Source organism: Trematomus bernacchii, unplaced genomic scaffold, assembly GCF_902827165.1.
Source record: "Trematomus bernacchii unplaced genomic scaffold, fTreBer1.1, whole genome shotgun sequence".
Taxonomy (NCBI): Eukaryota; Metazoa; Chordata; class Actinopteri; order Perciformes; family Nototheniidae; genus Trematomus; species Trematomus bernacchii.
Window position 1 is genome coordinate 2,054,794 of NW_022987735.1, and position 13,597 is coordinate 2,068,390.

The following is a 13,597-nucleotide window of genomic DNA, read 5'->3' on the forward strand; positions in this document are numbered from 1 at the left end:
TACTTAATAATCAAACTGCTCTTTATTAGTCACATTAATAATTTAATAATCCATGTTCTCTCTGCTGGTAAAGTAACGTGTTTGTCTTCTATTGTAAGAGGGATCAGTAAGGTAAGGCTGCCGTGACGGTTTGATTCAGAAGGAGTTTAATGTACAAGATCCCTGATGTTGAGGTGACCAGAATGTTTATTTCCACTGTGTACAGCATGTTATAAGGGACCCACAATCTATCTTTATGCAAGGGATAATGTGCAGCGAGGCGTCTCTATGGGGAAAAGAACACCTGAATCTAGATCCCTCTGCAGGTGGTACTTTAAGTATATTTTGATGCTAATACTTTTGTACTTTTACTTGTAACATTTTGAATGCAGGATCTTTTATTGTAACCGAGTATTCCTACACTCTGGTACTGTTACTCAAGTACAAGATCTGAACTTCTCCCGCCTCTGGCAATAAATCCTGAGTGGTTACCAAAAAAAAAAACCCTGCTCTGAAGGTTATTTTCATTTTACAAATCCTACACTCAGCTTTGCTTTCTCCAATATCATTGACATGCAGCCAGATGCTGCTTCTTTTTTCGGTTTTCGCAAATTTCTTGACTTTTTCCGACGCGCTTGCATTTAAATCCGGCTCCCTGTCTCCCCGTGGCTCTGTAGCTGGCCTGTACCACTACACCTGCTGTCTTTGGAGCGTCTGCCCCCCACCCTTCTTTCACATAATGGTATGATCCTAGTGTGTCCTCGCATATGATTGGCCGCATGGTGGCTCAGCAAAATAAAGTCCCGCCCCTGCCTGCATGGATCCTCAGCAAGAGTTGCAGCGGCTGAAGATTCTGCTCTCCTAACGGCAGCTCGCGATCGGCGTGTTGGAGACCCCTGAATTAAATTATCAAGTCACCTCAAGTCAGAAGGCTCAAGTCCAAGTCAAGTCCCGAGTCATTGGTGTTCAAGTCCAAGTCGAGTCGCAAGTGTTTTGTGATTTTGTCAAGTCGAGTCCAAAGTCATCAAATTGGTAACTCGAGTCTGACTCGAGTCCAAGTCATGTGACTCGAGTCCACACCTCTGGATGTCACCGTGTTCCGTAGTGATGTCACCGTGTTCCGTAGTGATGTCAACGTGTTCCGTAGTGATGTCAACGTGTTCCGTAGTGATGTCACCGTGTTCCGTAGTGATGTCACCGTGTTCCGTAGTGATGTCACCGTGTTCCATAGTGATGTCACCGTAGTTCCGTAGTGATGTCACCGTGTTCCGTAGTGATGTCACCGTGTTCCGTAGTGATGTCAACGTGTTCCGTAGTGATGTCACCATGTTCCGTAGTGATGTCACCGTGTTCCGTAGTGATGTCACCGTGTTCCGTAGTGATGTCACCGTGTTCCGTAGTTCTGTAGTGATGTCACCGTGTTCCGTAGTGATGTCACCGTGTTCCGTAGTGATGTCACCGTGTTCCGTAGTGATGTCAACGTGTTCCGTAGTTCCGTAGTGATGTCACCGTGTTCCGTAGTGATGTCACCGTGTTCCGTAGTGATGTCACCAGAGGTGGGACCAAGTCATTGTTTTGCAAGTCCGAGTCAACTCTCAAGTCTTTGCGCTCAAGTCCGAGTCAAGTCTCAAGTCTTTGCGCTCAAGTCCAAGTCAAGTCTCAAGTCAGGATGGGAAAGTTCAAGTCAAGTCCAAGTCCTAAACTTTGACAAAACGAGTCTTAAACAAGTCATTATGTGCTTTTCAACAAATGTAATGACATCGATCAACAGAATAATACTTAATAATCAAACTGCTCTTTATTAGTAACATTAATAATTTAATAATCCATTTTCTCTCTGCTGGTAAAGTTACGTGTTTGTCTTCTATTGTAAGAGGGATCAGTAAGGTAAGGCTGTCGTGACGGTTTGATTCAGAAGGAGTTTAATGTACAAGATCCCTGATGTTGAGGTGACCAGAATGTTTATTTCCACTGTGTACAGCATGTTATAAGGGACCCACAATCTATCTTTATGCAAGGGATAATGTGCAGCGAGGCGTCTCTATGGGGAAAAGAACATCTGAATCTAGATCCCTCTGCAGGTGGTACTTTAAGTATATTTTGATGCTAATACTTTTGTACTTTTACTTGTAACATTTTGAATGCAGGATCTTTTATTGTAACCGAGTATTCCTACACTCTGGTACTGTTACTCAAGTACAGATCTGAACTTCTCCCACCTCTGGCAATAAATCCTGAGTGGTTACCAAAAAAAAAACCCTGCTCTGAAGGTTATTTTCATTTTACAAATCCTACACTCAGCTTTGCTTTCTCCAATATCATTGACATGCAGCCAGATGCTGCTTCTTTTTTCGGTTTTCGCAAATTTCTTGACTTTTTCCGACGCGCTTGCATTTAAATCCGGCTCCCCCGTCTCCCCGTGGCTCTGTAGCTGGCCTGTACCACTACACCTGCTGTCTTTGGAGCGTCTGCCCCCCACCCTTCTTTCACATAATGGTATGATCCTAGTGTGTCCTCGCATATGATTGGCCGCATGGTGGCTCAGCAAAATAAAGTCCCGCCCCTGCCTGCATGGATTCTCAGCAAGAGTTGCAGCGGCTGAAGATTCTGCTCTCCTAACGGCAGCTCGCGATCGGCGTGTTGGAGACCCCTGAATTAAATTATCAAGTCACCTCAAGTCAGAAGGCTCAAGTCCAAGTCAAGTCCCGAGTCATTGGTGTTCAAGTCCAAGTCGAGTCGCAAGTGTTTTGTGATTTTGTCAAGTCGAGTCCAAAGTCATCAAATTGGTAACTCGAGTCTGACTCGAGTCCAAGTCATGTGACTCGAGTCCACACCCTCTGGATGTCACCGTGTTCCGTAGTGATGTCACCGTGTTCCGTAGTGATGTCAACGTGTTCCGTAGTGATGTCAACGTGTTCCGTAGTGATGTCACCGTGTTCCATAGTGATGTCACCGTAGTTCCGTAGTGATGTCACCGTGTTCCGTAGTGGATGTCACCGTGTTCCGTAGTGATGTCACCGGTTGTTCCGTAGTGATGTCACCGTGTTCCGTAGTGATGTCACCGTGTTCCGTAGTGATGTCACCGTGTTCCGTAGTGATGTCACCCGTATGTTCCGTAGTTCCGTAGTGATGTCACCGTGTTCCGTAGTGATGTCCACCGTGTTCCGTAGTGATGTCACCGGTGTTCCGTAGTGATGTCACCGGTGTTCCGTAGTGATGTCACCCGTGTTCCATAGTGATGTCACCGTAGTTCCGTAAGTGATGTCACCTGTTTTCCGTAGTGATGTCACAGAGGTGGGACCAAGTCATTGTTTTGCAAGTCCGAGTCAAGTCTCAAGTCTTTGCGCTCAAGTCCGAGTCAAGTCTCAAGTCTTTTGCGCTCAAGTCCAAGTCAAGTCTCAAGTCAGGATGGGAAAGTTCAAGTCAAGTCCAAGTCCTAAACTTTGACAAAACGAGTCTTAAACAAGTCATTATGTGCTTTTCAACAAATGTAATGACATCGATCAACAGAATAATACTTAATAATCAAACTGCTCTTTATTAGTCACATTAATAATTTAATAATCCATTTTCTCTCTGCTGGTAAAGTAACGTGTTTGTCTTCTATTGTAAGAGGGATCAGTAAGGTAAGGCTTCCGTGACGGTTTGATTCAGAAGGAGTTTAATGTACAAGATCCCTGATGTTGAGGTGACCAGAATGTTTATTTCCACTGTGTACAGCATGTTATAAGGGACCCACAATCTATCTTTATGCAAGGGATAATGTGCAGCGAGGCGTCTCTATGGGGAAAAGAACACCTGAATCTAGATCCCTCTGCAGGTGGTACTTTAAGTATATTTTGATGCTAATACTTTTGTACTTTTACTTGTAACATTTTGAATGCAGGATCTTTTATTGTAACCGAGTATTCCTACACTCTGGTACTGTTACTCAAGTACAAGATCTGAACTTCTCCCCCCTCTGGCAATAAATCCTGAGTGGTTACCAAAAAAAAAAACCCTGCTCTGAAGGTTATTTTCATTTTACAAATCCTACACTCAGCTTTGCTTTCTCCAATATCATTGACATGCAGCCAGATGCTGCTTCTTTTTTCGGTTTTTCGCAAATTTCTTGACTTTTTCCGACGCGCTTGCATTTAAATCCGGCTCCCCGTCTCCCCGTGGCTCTGTAGCTGGCCTGTACCACTACACCTGCTGTCTTTGGAGCGTCTGCCCCCCACCCTTCTTTCACATAATGGTATGATCCTAGTGTGTCCTCGCATATGATTGGCCGCATGGTGGCTCAGCAAAATAAAGTCCCGCCCCTGCCTGCATGGATTCTCAGCAAGAGTTGCAGCGGCTGAAGATTCTGCTCTCCTAACGGCAGCTCGCGATCGGCGTGTTGGAGACCCCTGAATTAAATTATCAAGTCACTCAAGTCAGAAGGCTCACTCCAAGTCAAGTCCCGAGTATGGTGTTCAAGTCCAAGTCGAGTCGCAAGTGTTTTGTGATTTTGTCAAGGGTCGAGTCCAAAGTCATCAAATTGGTAACTCGAGTCTGACTCGAGTCCAAGTCATGTGACTCGAGTCCACACCTCTGGATGTCAACCGTGTTCCGTAGTGATGTCACCGTGTTCCGTAGTGTGTCAACGTGTTCCGTAGTGTGTCAACCGTGTTCCGTAGTGAATGTCACCGTGTTCCATAGTGATGTCACCGTGTTCCTAGTGATGTCACCGTGTTCCGTAGTGATGTCACCGTGTTTCGTAGTGATGTCACCGTGTTCCGGTATGATGTCAATGTGTTCCGTAGTGATGTCACCGTGTTTCCGTAGTGATGTCACCGTGTTCCTAGTGATGTCCGTGTTCCGTAGTTCCGTAGTGATGTCACCGTGTTCCGTAGTGATGTCACCGTGTTCCGTAGTTCCGTAGTGATGTCACCGTGTTCCGTAGTGATGTCACCGTGTTCCATAGTGATGTCACCGTAGTTCCGTAGTGATGTCACCGTGTTCCGTAGTGATGTCTCCAGAGGTGGGACCAAGTCATTGTTTTGCAAGTCCGAGTCAAGTCTCAAGTCTTTGCGCTCAAGTCCGAGTCAAGTCTCAAGTCTTTGCGCTCAAGTCCAAGTCAAGTCTCAAGTCAGGATGGGAAAGTTCAAGTCAAGTCCAAGTCCTAAACTTTGACAAAACGAGTCTTAAACAAGTCATTATGTGCTTTTTCAACAAATGTAATGACATCGATCAACAGAATAATACTTAATAATCAAACTGCTCTTTATTAGTCACATTAATAATTTAATAATCCATTTCTCTCTGCTGGTAAAGTAACGTGTTTGTCTTCTATTGTAAGAGGGATCAGTAAGGTAAGGCTTCCGTGACGGTTTGATTCAGAAGGAGTTTAATGTACAAGATCCCTGATGTTGAGGTGACCAGAATGTTTATTTCCACTGTGTACAGCATGTTATAAGGGACCCACAATCTATCTTTATGCAAGGGATAATGTGCAGCGAGGCGTCTCTATGGGGAAAAGAACACCTGAATCTAGATCCCTCTGCAGGTGGTACTTTAAGTATATTTTGATGCTAATACTTTTGTACTTTTACTTGTAACATTTTGAATGCAGGATCTTTTATTGTAACCGAGTATTCCTACACTCTGGTACTGTTACTCAAGTACAAGATCTGAACTTCTCCCACCTCTGGCAATAAATCCTGAGTGGTTACCAAAAAAAAAACCCTGCTCTGAAGGTTATTTTCATTTTACAAATCCTACACTCAGCTTTGCTTTCTCCAATATCATTGACATGCAGCCAGATGCTGCTTCTTTTTTCGGTTTTCGCAAATTTCTTGACTTTTTCCGACGCGCTTGCATTTAAATCCGGCTCCCCGTCTCCCCGTGGCTCTGTAGCTGGCCTGTACCACTACACCTGCTGTCTTTGGAGCGTCCTGCCCCCCACCCTTCTTTCACATAATGGTATGATCCTAGTGTGTCCTCGCATATGATTGGCCGCATGGTGGCTCAGCAAAATAAAGTCCCGCCCCTGCCTGCATGGATTTCTCAGCAAAGAGTTGCAGCGGCCTGAAGATTCTGCTCTCCTAACGGCAGCTCGCGATCGGCGTGTTGGAGACCCCTGAATTAAATTATCAAGTCACCTCAAGTCAGAAGGCTCAAGTCCAAGTCAAGTCCCCGAGTCATTGGTGTTCAAGTCCAAGTCGAGTCGCAAGTGTTTTGTGATTTTGTCAAGTCGAGTCCAAGTCATCAAATTGGTAACTCGAGTCCTGACTCGAGTCCAAGTCATGTGACTCGAGTCCACACCTCTGGATGTCACCGTGTTCCGTAGTGATGTCACGTGGTTCCGTCACGTGTTCCGTAGTGATGTCAACGTGTTCCAGTAGTGATGTCCACCGGGTTCCGTAGTGATGTCACCGTGTTCCGTAGTGATGTCACCGTAGTTCCGTAGTGATTGTCACCGTGTTCCGTAGTGATGTCACCGTGTTCCGTAGTGAGTCACCGTGTTCCGTAGTGATGTCACCGTGTTCCGTAGTGATGTCACCGTGTTCCGTAGTGATGTCACCGTAGTTTCCGTAGTGATGTCACCGTGTTCCGTAGTGATGTCACCGTGTTCCGTAGTGAGTCCACGATAGTGATGTCACCGGTTCCGTAGTGATGTCACCGTGTTCCGTATTGATGTCACCGTGTTCCGTAGTGATGTCACCGTGTTCCGTAGTTCCGTAGAGTGATGTCACCGTGTTCCGTAGTGATGTCACCGTGTTCCATAGTGATGTCACCGTGTTCCGTAGTGATGTCACCGTGTTCCGTAGTGATGTCACCAGAGGTGGGACCAAGTCATTGTTTTGCAAGTCCGAGTCAAGTCTCAAGTCTTTGCGCTCAAGTCCGAGTCAAGTCTCAAGTCTTTGCGCTCAAGTCCAAGTCAAGTCTCAAGTCAGGATGGGAAAGTTCAAGTCAAGTCCAAGTCCTAAACTTTGACAAAACGAGTCTTAAACAAGTCATTATGTGCTTTTCAACAAATGTAATGACATCGATCAACAGAATAATACTTAATAATCAAACTGCTCTTTATTAGTCACATTAATAATTTAATAATCCATTTTCTCTCTGCTGGTAAAGTAACGTGTTTGTCTTCTATTGTAAGAGGGATCAGTAAGGTAAGGCTTCCGTGACGGTTTGATTCAGAAGGAGTTTAATGTACAAGATCCCTGATGTTGAGGTGACCAGAATGTTTATTTCCACTGTGTACAGCATGTTATAAGGGACCCACAATCTATCTTTATGCAAGGGATAATGTGCAGCGAGGCGTCTCTATGGGGAAAAGAACACCTGAATCTAGATCCCTCTGCAGGTGGTACTTTAAGTATATTTTGATGCTAATACTTTTGTACTTTTACTTGTAACATTTTGAATGCAGGATCTTTTATTGTAACCGAGTATTCCTACACTCTGGTACTGTTACTCAAGTACAAGATCTGAACTTCTCCCACCTCTGGCAATAAATCCTGAGTGGTTACCAAAAAAAAAACCCTGCTCTGAAGGTTATTTTCATTTTACAAATCCTACACTCAGCTTTGCTTTCTCCAATATCATTGACATGCAGCCAGATGCTGCTTCTTTTTTCGGTTTTCGCAAATTTCTTGACTTTTTCCGACGCGCTTGCATTTAAATCCGGCTCCCCGTCTCCCCGTGGCTCTGTAGCTGGCCTGTACCACTACACCTGCTGTCTTTGGAGCGTCTGCCCCCCACCCTTCTTTCACATAATGGTATGATCCTAGTGTGTCCTCGCATATGATTGGCCGCATGGTGGCTCAGCAAAATAAAGTCCCGCCCCTGCCTGCATGGATTCTCAGCAAGAGTTGCAGCGGCTGAAGATTCTGCTCTCCTAACGGCAGCTCGCGATCGGCGTGTTGGAGACCCCTGAATTAAATTATCAAGTCACCTCAAGTCAGAAGGCTCAAGTCCAAGTCAAGTCCCGAGTCATTGGTGTTCAAGTCCAAGTCGAGTCGCAAGTGTTTTGTGATTTTGTCAAGTCGAGTCCAAAGTCATCAAATTGGTAACTCGAGTCTGACTCGAGTCCAAGTCATGTGACTCGAGTCCACACCTCTGGATATCACCGTGTTCCGTAGTGATGTCACCGTGTTCCGTAGTGATGTCAACGTGTTCCGTAGTGATGTCACCGTGTTCCGTAGTGATGTCACCGTGTTCCGTAGTGATGTCACCGTGTTCCGTAGTGATGTCAACGTGTTCCGTAGTGATGTCACCGTGTTCCGTAGTGATGTCACCGTGTTCCGTAGTGATGTCACCGTGTTCCGTAGTTCCGTAGTGATGTCACCGTGTTCCGTAGTGATGTCACCGTGTTCCGTAGTTCCGTAGTGATGTCACCGTGTTCCGTAGTGATGTCACCGTGTTCCATAGTGATGTCACCGTAGTTCCGTAGTGATGTCACCGTGTTCCGTAGTGATGTCACCAGAGGTGGGACCAAGTCATTGTTTTGCAAGTCCGAGTCAAGTCTCAAGTCTTTGCGCTCAAGTCCGAGTCAAGTCTCAAGTCTTTGCGCTCAAGTCCAAGTCAAGTCTCAAGTCAGGATGGGAAAGTTCAAGTCAAGTCCAAGTCCTAAACTTTGACAAAACGAGTCTTAAACAAGTCATTATGTGCTTTTCAACAAATGTAATGACATCGATCAACAGAATAATACTTAATAATCAAACTGCTCTTTATTAGTCACATTAATAATTTAATAATCCATTTTCTCTCTGCTGGTAAAGTAACGTGTTTGTCTTCTATTGTAAGAGGGATCAGTAAGGTAAGGCTTCCGTGACGGTTTGATTCAGAAGGAGTTTAATGTACAAGATCCCTGATGTTGAGGTGACCAGAATGTTTATTTCCACTGTGTACAGCATGTTATAAGGGACCCACAATCTATCTTTATGCAAGGGATAATGTGCAGCGAGGCGTCTCTATGGGGAAAAGAACACCTGAATCTAGATCCCTCTGCAGGTGGTACTTTAAGTATATTTTGATGCTAATACTTTTGTACTTTTACCTTGTAACATTTTGAATGCAGGATCTTTTATGTAACCGAGTATTCCTACACTCTGGTACTGTTACTCAAGTACAAGATCTGAACTTCTCCCACCTCTGGCAATAAATCCTGAGTGGTTACCAAAAAAAAAACCCTGCTCTGAAGGTTTATTTTCATTTTACAAATCCTACACTCAGCTTTGCTTTCTCCAATATCATTGACATGCAGCCAGATGCTGCTTCTTTTTTCGGTTTTCGCAAATTTCTTGACTTTTTCCGACGCGCTTGCATTTAAACTCGGCTCCCCGTCTCCCCGTGGCTCTGTAGCTGGCCTGTACCACTACACCTGCTGTCTTTGGAGCGTCTGCCCCCCACCCTTCTTTCACATAATGGTATGATCCTAGTGTGTCCTCGCATATGATTGGCCGCATGGTGGCTCAGCAAAATAAAGTCCCGCCCCTGCCTGCATGGATTCTCAGCAAGAGTTGCAGCGGCTTGAAGATTCTGCTCTCCTAAACGGCAGCTCGCGATCGGGCTGTTGGAGACCCCTGAATTAAATTATCAAGTCACCTCAAGTCAGAAGGCTCAAGTCCAAGTCAAGTCCCGAGTCATTGGTGTTCAAGTCCAAGTCGAGTCGCAAGTGTTTTGTGATTTTGTCAAGTCGAGTCCAAAGTCATCAAATGGTAACTCGAGTCTGACTCGAGTCCAAGTCATGTGACTCGAGTCCACACCTCTGGATGTCACCGTGTTCCGTAGTGATGTCCACCGTGTTCCGTAGTGATGTCAACGTGTTCCGTAGTGATGTCAACGTGTTCCGTAGTGATGTCACCGTGATTCCAGTAGTGATGTCACCGTGTTCCGTAGTGATGTCACCGTGTTCCGTAGTGATGTCACCGTGTCCGTAGTGATGTCACCGTGTTCCGTAGTGATGTCACCGGGTTCCGGTAGTATGTCACCGTGTTCCGTAGGTGATGTCACCGTTGTTCCGTAGTGATGTCACCGTTCCGTAGTTCCGTGTGATGTCACCGTGTTCCGTAGTGATGTCACCGTGTTCCGTAGTGATGTCACCGTGTTCCGTAGTGATGTCACCGTGTTCCGTAGTTCCGTAGTGATGTCACCGTGTTCCGTAGTGATGTCACCGTGTTCCATAGTGATGTCACCGTAGTTCCGTAGTGATGTCACCGTGTTCCGTAGTGATGTCACCAGAGGTGGGACCAAGTCATTGTTTTGCAAGTCCGAGTCAAGTCTCAAGTCTTTGCGCTCAAGTCCGAGTCAAGTCTCAAGTCTTTGCGCTCAAGTCCAAGTCAAGTCTCAAGTCAGGATGGGAAAGTTCAAGTCAAGTCCAAGTCCTAAACTTTGACAAACGAGTCTTAACAAGTCATTATGTGCTTTTCAACAAATGTAATGACATCGATCAACAGAATAATACTTAATAATCAAAACTGCTCTTTATTGGTCACATTAATAATTTAATAATCCATTTTCTCTCTGCTGGTAAAGTAACGTGTTTGTCTTCTATTGTAAGAGGGATCAGTAAGGTAAGGCTCCGTGACGGTTTGATTCAGAAGGAGTTTAATGTACAAGATCCCTGATGTTGAGGTGACCAGAATGTTTATTTCCACTGTGTACAGCATGTTATAAGGGACCCACAATCTATCTTTATGCAAGGGATAATGTGCAGCGAGGCGTCTCTATGGGGAAAAGAACACCTGAATCTAGATCCCTCTGCAGGTGGTACTTTAAGTATATTTTGATGCTAATACTTTTGTACTTTTACTTGTAACATTTTGAATGCAGGATCTTTTATTGTAACCGAGTATTCCTACACTCTGGTACTGTTACTCAAGTACAAGATCTGAACTTCTCCCACCTCTGGCAATAAATCCTGAGTGGTTACCAAAAAAAAACCCTGCTCTGAAGGTTATTTTCATTTTACAAATCCTACACTCAGCTTTGCTTTCTCCAATATCATTGACATGCAGCCAGATGCTGCTTCTTTTTTTCGGTTTTTCGCAAATTTCTTGACTTTTTTCCGACGCGCTTGCATTTAAATCCGGCTCCCCGTCTCCCCGTGGCTCTGTAGCTGGCCTGTACCACTACACCTGCTGTCTTTGGAGCGTCTGCCCCCCACCCTTCTTTCACATAATGGTATGATCCTAGTGTGTCCTCGCATATGATTGGCCGCATGGTGGCTCAGCAAAATAAAGTCCCGCCCCTGCCTGCATGGATTCTCAGCAAGAGTTGCAGCGGCTGAAGATTCTGCTCTCCTAACGGCAGCTCGCGATCGGCGTGTGGAGACCCCCTGAATTAAATTATCAAGTCACCTCAAGTCAGAAGGCTCAAGTCCAAGTCAAGTCCCGAGTCATTGGTGTTCAAGTCCAAGTCGAGTCGCAAGTGTTTTGTGATTTTGTCAAGTCGAGTCCAAAGTCATCAATTGGTAACTCGAGTCTGACTCGAGTCCAAGTCATGTGACTCGAGTCCACACCTCTGGATGTCACCGTGTTCCGTAGTGATGTCACCGTGTTCCGTAGTGATGTCACCGTGTTCCGTAGTGATGTCAACGTGTTCCGTAGTGATGTCACCGTGTTCCGTAGTGATGTCACCGTGTTCCATAGTGATGTCACCTAGTCCGTAGTGATGTCACCTTTCCGTAGTGATGTCACCGTGTTCCGTAGTGATGTCCAACGTGTTCCGTAGTGATGTCCACGTGTTCCGTAGTGATGTCACCGTGTTTCCGTAGTGATGTCACCGTGTTCCGTAGTGATGTCAACGTGTTCCGTAGTGATGTCACCGTGTTCCGTAGTGATGTCACCGTGTTCCGTAGTGATGTCACCGTGTTCCGTAGTGATGTCACCGTGTTCCGTAGTGATGTCACCGTGTTCCGTAGTTCCGTAGTGATGTCACCGTGTTCCGTAGTGATGTCACCGTGTTCCGTAGTGATGTCACCGTGTTCCGTAGTGATGTCACCGTGTTCCGTAGTTCCGTAGTGATGTCACGTGTTCCGTAGGTGATGTCACCGTGTACATAGTATGCACCGTAGTTCGTAGTGTAGTGATGTCACCGTTGTTCGTTCGTAGTGATGTCACCAGAGGTGGACCAAGTCATTGTTTTGCAAAGTCGAGTCAAGTCTCAAGTCTTTGCGCCAAGTCCGAGTCAAGTCTCAAGTCTTTGCGCTCAAGTCCAAGTCAAGTCTCAAGTCAGGATGGAAAGTTCAAGTCAAGTCCAAGTCCTAAACTTTGACAAAACGAGTCTTAAACAAGTCATTATGTGCTTTTCAACAAATGTAATGACATCGATACAACAGAATAATACTTAATAATCAAACTGCTCTTTATTAGTCACATTAATAATTTACTAATCCATTTTCTCTCTGATGGTAAAGTAACGTGTTTGTCTTCTATTGTAAGAGGGATCAGTAAGGTAAGGCTTCCCGTGACGGTTTGATTCAGAAGGAGTTTAATGTACAAGATCCCCTGATGTTGAGGTGGACCAGAATGTTTATTTCCACTGTGTACAGCATGTTATAAGGGACCCACAATCTATCTTTATGCAAGGGATAATGTGCAGCGAGGCGTCTCTATGGGGAAAGAACACCTGAATCTAGATCCCTCTGCAGGTGGTACTTTAAGTATTTTGATGCTAATACTTTTGTACTTTTACTTGTAACATTTTGAATGCAGGATCTTTTATTGTAACCGAGTATTCCTACACTCTGGTACAAGATCTGAACTTCTCCCACGTCTGGCAATAAATCCTGAGTGGTTACCAAAAAAAAAACCCTGCTCTGAAGGTTATTTTCATTTTACAAATCCTACACTGAGCTTTGCTTTCTCCAATATCATTGACATGCAGCCAGATGCTGCTTCTTTTTTCGGTTTTTGCAAATTTCTTGACTTTTTCCGACGCGCTTGCATTTAAATCCGGCTCCCCGTCTCCCCGTGGCTCTGTAGCTGGCCTGTACCACTACACCTGCTGTCTTTGGAGCGTCTGACCCCCCACCCTTCTTTCACATAATGGTATGATCCTAGTGTGTCCTCGCAGATGTTGGCCGCATGGTGCTCAGCAAAATAAAGTCCCGCCCCTGCCTGCATGGATTTCAGCAAGAGTTGCAGCGGCTGAAGATTCTGCTTTCCTAACGGCAGCTCGCAATCGGCGTGTTGGAGACCCCTGAATTAAATTAAATTATCAGTCAACTCAAGTCAGAAGGCTCAAGTCAAGTCAAGTCCCGAGTCATTGGTGTTCAAGTCCAAGTCGAGTCGCAAGTGTTTGTGATTTTGTCAAGTCGAGTCCAAAGTCATCAAATTGGTAACTCGAGTCTGACTCGAGTCCAAGTCATGTGACTCGAGTCCACACCTCTGGATGTCACCGTGTTCCGTAGTGATGTCACCGTGTTCCGTAGTGGTCAATGTGTTCCGTAGTGATGTCAACGGTTCCGTAGTGATGTCACCGTGTTCCGTAGTGATGTCACCGTGTTCCGTAGTGAGGTCACCGTGTTCCGTAGTGATGTCACCGTGTTCCGTAGTGATGTCACCGTGTTCCGTAGTGATGTCACCGTGTTCCGTAGTGATGTCACCGTGTTCGTAGTGATGTCACCGTGTTCCGTAGTGATGTC